We start from the raw sequence: 5,538 nt of genomic DNA on the forward strand, positions 1-5,538 counted from the left end.
CAGTGTTTCGTTCTGCTGTGCATGGGGTCGCTATGAGTCGGAAACGACTCGACGGCACTTAACAACAACAACAACAACAACAACAACACAACAACAGTAAAAAACACCACTCACCTGTCAGTTTATCATACTATATGGTGCCTTGCCTGTTGCTATGATGCTATAAGCTATGCCATTAGTATATCATACACCAGCAGGGCCACCCATGGTGGACAGGTTTCACCAGAACTTCCAGACTAAGACAGGCTAGGAAGAAGGACCCGGCTGCTTACTTCTGAAAAAAAAATGGCTAGTGCAAACCTTATGAATAGCAGTGGAATAGACTATAAGCCTCTCAGGTAGGAAGGCATTCAAAATACAACTGGAGAAGCGTTGCCTCCTCAATATAGAGTCTACGTTAATGACGTGAATGGAATACAACTTACAAGACCTACAATTGCTGATGTAGCAAGACTCAAAATAAGAAGAAACAGTGCAAATATCCATTAATAATTGGAATGTAGAATGTACAAAGTATGAATCTAGGAAAATTGGATGTTGTCAAAAATGAAATGGAACACTTGAAAACAGATATCCTAGGAATTAGAGAGCTAAAATGAAACAGTATTGGCAATTTTGAATAAGAAAATCATATGGTCTAAAAAGGATGTAATGACATATTGAAGAGGAACATTCTTGGTCAAAAAGGACATTTCAAGATTTATCGTAAGTACAACACTGCCAGTGATAGCATAATATCCATACACCTACAAGGAAAATCAAATCTGTCTTGGAAGAAGTAGCTGGAATGCTCCTTAGAAGCAAGAATGGCCAGACCTTTTCTCTCTTACATTGGCATGCTGTCAAAAGGGACCAGTACCTGGAGAAGGATTTCATACTTAAAGTAAAGAGTCAGCTGAAAAGGGAAGACCCTAAACCAGATAGATTAACATAATGGCTGCAACAATGGGCTCAAGAATAGCAAAGATTGTCATGGGAGAAAGAAGGGCTGCTTATGCACAGGGAGACAGCTCAGGGGGCAGGAGTGTATGGAGGGATGGACACTGGGAAGAGGTAACTATGGGAGGGGAGCTCTTGCATTGTGGTAAACTGTGGTCAATGACATGAGACAAAGTATATGTGAACTGCTGTACGGAAAGTGAATTTGTTCTGTAAATCTTCACCCAAATCATACACACACACACACACACACAAGAATAGCAATGATTGTGAGGATGGTGCAGGACCTGGAAGTGGTTGGTTCGGTTGTACATAGGATCACTATGAGTAGAAAGTGACTTGATGGCACCTAACAATGACAACAATAACAAGGTAGATCAGTTAATATGACTATTATTCAAATTTACACACCAACTGCTAATGTCAAAAATGAAGAAATTGAAGATGCTTACCAACTTTTGTAGTCTTAAATTGATCAAATAATAATCAAGATACATTGATAATTCCTGATGTTTGGAATGCAAAAGTAGGAAACAAAGAAGGATCAATAGTTGGAAAATATGGCCTTGTTGATGGAAATGACACTGAAGACTGGATGATGGATTTTTTTTTTTTTAATTGTGATTTGGGTGAAGATTTACAGAGCAAATTCACTTTCCATACAGCAGTTCACATACACTTTGTCTCGCGACATTGACCACAGTTTACCACAATGCAACAGCTCCCCTCCCACTTTCTCCCCATAGTTACCTCTTCCCAGTGTCCAGGGTGATGGAATTTTTGAAGATGAAAAAGTTATTCATTGGAATTATATTTTTTCAACAATGTAAACTGAGACTACACACATGGACCTTGCCAGAGGGAATACACAAGAATCAAATCAACTACATTTATGAAAAGAGACAATGGAGATGCTCAATATCATCAGTCAGAACATCTTCAGGAGCCACCTGCAGAATAGATAATCAATTTATCATATTCAAGTTCAAGTTGAAGGTGTAGAAAATCCAGGAAAGCCAAAGTATGACCTTGAGTATATCCTGCCTGAATTTAAAGACCATCTCAAGGACAGATTTGATGCATTGAACACTAACGAGTGAAGACCAGGTGAGTTGTGGGATGACATCAAGAACATCATACATGAAGAAAGCAAAAGGTCATTAAAAAGACAGGAAAGAAAGAAAAGACCAAAAAAGATGTCAGAAGATACTCTGAAACTGGCTCTTGAATATAGAGTATCTAAAGCAAAAGGAAGAAATGATAATGTAAAAGAGTTGAACGGAAGATTTCAAAGGATGGCTCAAGGAGGTAAAGTGTTATAATGAAATGTGCAAAGATCTGGAGTTAGAAAACCAAAACGGAAGCACTAGCAAAGGATTTCTCAAGCTGAAGAACTGAAGAAAAAATTCAAGCCTCAAGTTGCAATATTGGAGATTCTATGGGCAAAATACTGCATGATGCAAGAAGCATCAAAAGAGGATGGAAAAAAAGTACATAGAGTCACTGCACCAAAAGCATTGATCAATATTTAACCACTTCAGGAGTTATCAAATGTTCAAGAAGCAATGGTACTGAAGGATGAAGTTCAAGCTACGGTGATAGCATTATCTAAAACTGACAACTGAGATGTTTTAACAAATGGATACAGTGCTTAAAGCACTTACCTATCTATGCAAGGAAATTTGGCTAATCGACTGGAAGAGATTCATATTTGTGCCCATTCCAAACAAAGGTGATCCTACAGAAAGTGGAAATTATCAAACAATATTATCAATATTACACGCAGGTAAAATTTTGCTGAAGATAATCCAAAAACGGTTGCAGCAACACATCAACAGAAAATTGCCAGAAACTCAAGCTGAATTCAGAAGAGGATGTAGAATGAAGGATATCATTGCTGATGTCAGATAGATCCTGAGAAAGCAGGGAAAACCAGAAAGATATTTACTTGTGTTTTATTGACTATGCAAAGGCATTTGATCATATGGATCATAACAATTTATGGATAACATTAGGAAGAATGGGACTTTCACAACACTTAGCTGTGCTCATGCAGCACCTGTAGACCAAGAAGCAGTCATTTGAACAAAACAGGAGGATTCTGTGTGGTTTAAAATCAGGAAAGGTGTGCATCAGGGTTGTGTTCTTTAACCATACTTATTCAATCTTTGTGCTGAGCAAATAATGTGAGAAGCTGGGCTATATGAAAAAGAATACAGCATCAGAATTGGAAGGCTCGTTATCAACCTGCAATATGCAGATAACACCACAATGCTTGCAGAAAGCAAGGAAAACTTGAAGCACTTACTGAGGAAGATCAAAGACTACAGCCTTCAGCATGGGTTACACCTCAAAATAAAGAGAATAAAAGTCCTCACAATTAGACCAATAAACAACATCATAGTAAACAGAGAAATGTTTGCAGTAGTCAAGGATTTCATTTTAGTTGGATCCACAATCAACACCCATGGAAGCAGCAGTCAAGAAATCAAACAACTTACTGTATTGGACAATTCTACAGCAAAAGACTTCTTTAAAATATTAAAAAGCAAAGATGTCACTTTGAGGACTAAGGTGCACTTGACCCAAGCCATGGTGTTTTAAATCAACTCATATACATGTGAAAGCTGGACAATTTATAAGGAAGAGTGAAGAAGAATTGATTCCTTTAAATTATGGTGTTACTGAAGAATAAGCCTACTTGATGATATCTAACAGCAACAACTGAAGATTATTGAATATAGCATGGAGTGCCAGAAGAATAAACAAATCTGTCTTGGAAAACGTACAAGAAGAATGCTCCTTAGAAGTGAGAATGATGAGATTTGGTCTCACATATTTTGGACATGTTATCAGGAGAAACAAAGCCTTGGAGAAAGACATCATGCTTGGTCAAGTAGTTGCTATCGTTATGTTGTTAGGTGCCATCGAGTCGTCTCCGACTCATAGCGACCCTATGCACAGCCAAATGAAACACTGCCTGGGTCTGCTCCAGCTCCATGATCCTTGCTATACTTGAGCCCATCACCGCAGCCACTGTGCCAATCTGTCTTAATTGAGGGCCTTCCCCTCTTTCGTCGACCCTCCACCTTACAAAGCACGACTTCCTTCTCCAGGGAATGGTCCCTTCTGACAACATGACCAAAGTAGGTGAGATGAAGTTTTTGACAACTTCAAACTTTTCTCCATTTAAAGTAATGCTGCTTATAGGTCCAGTTGCAAGGATTTTTGTTTTCTTTATATTGTGACATTATCCATACTGCAGACAATTCGTCAATCTTCATCAGTAAGTGCTTCAAGTCATCCTCACGTTCAGCAAGCAAAGTTGTGTCATTAGCATATGGCAGGTTGTTAATGAGTCTTCCTCCAATTCTGATGCCATGTCCTTCTTCATATAGTCCAGCTTCTCAGATTATTTGCTCAGCATATAGATTGAATAAGTGTGGAGAAAGGATACAACCCTGACGCACTCCCTTCTTGATTTTAAACCATGCAGTGTACCCTTGCTCTGTTTGAATGACACCTCCTGGTCTATGTACAGGTTCCTCATGAGTACAATTAAGTGTTCTGGAATTCCCATTCTTCTCAATGTTATCCACAATTTGTTATGATCCACAAAATCAAACGCTTTTGCATAGTCAATAAAACACAAGTAAACATCTTTCTGGTATTCTTTGCCTTGAGCCAAGATCCATCTGACATCAGCAATGATATTCCTTGTTCCATGTCCTCTTCTGAATCCAGCTTCCATTTCTGGAAGTTCTCTGTCAATATACTGCTACAACCGTTTTTGAATTATCTTCAGTAAGATTTTACTTGCTTGCGATATTAATGTTATGGTTTGATAATTTCCACATTCTGTGGGATCACCTTTCTTTGGAATGGGCACAAAATATGGATCACTTCCAGTCAATAGGCCAGGTAGCTGTCTTCTAAATCTCTTGGCATAGCCGAGTGAGTGCCTCCAGTGGGACATCCATTTGTTGAAACATCTCAATTCCTAGAGCCTTGTTCTTCACCACAATTAGTCAATTTGAGTGTCAGTGAAAAAGAGGAAGACCCTCAAGGAGATGGATGGACCCAGAGGCTGCAACCATATGCTCAAATATAGCAACAATTGTGAGGATGGCACAGGACCCAGCAGTATGTTGTTCTGGGGTACATAGGGTCACTATGATTCAGAACAGACTCAACAGCACCACCAACACCAGTAACTATAGGAAAAACTATAACAGTTTTTATAACAGACACTCTCTAGGATCTTTTATAGTGTTATTTATCTGGCATAGTCTCAAGAAATATCAAAGGTTAAAAGTGTGTTAATGATTCAGAGAAAACCATCACTTATAAGTAAGTATTTAGATTATTGATATGATCTAGAAAGACTGCATTATTAGTAAGTTAGTGGCTTATAGTCTATACTCCTAAAGAAGTGTATTTTCTTCCAGTGAAAAAGGAAATGACATGAACCCTATCTACTTTATTGGATTTTATAGGGCCTGCTTTGTTGTGTTGTTGTGATGTGCCATTGAGTTGGACCCAACTCATAGTGACCCCTCCTTGGGTTTCCAAGGCAGTACCACTATGGAAATAGATTGC

Source organism: Orycteropus afer, unplaced genomic scaffold (genome assembly GCF_000298275.1).
Source record: "Orycteropus afer afer isolate SDZICR_OR568_19922 unplaced genomic scaffold, OryAfe1.0 scaffold00697, whole genome shotgun sequence".
Lineage (NCBI taxonomy): Eukaryota > Metazoa > Chordata > Mammalia > Tubulidentata > Orycteropodidae > Orycteropus > Orycteropus afer.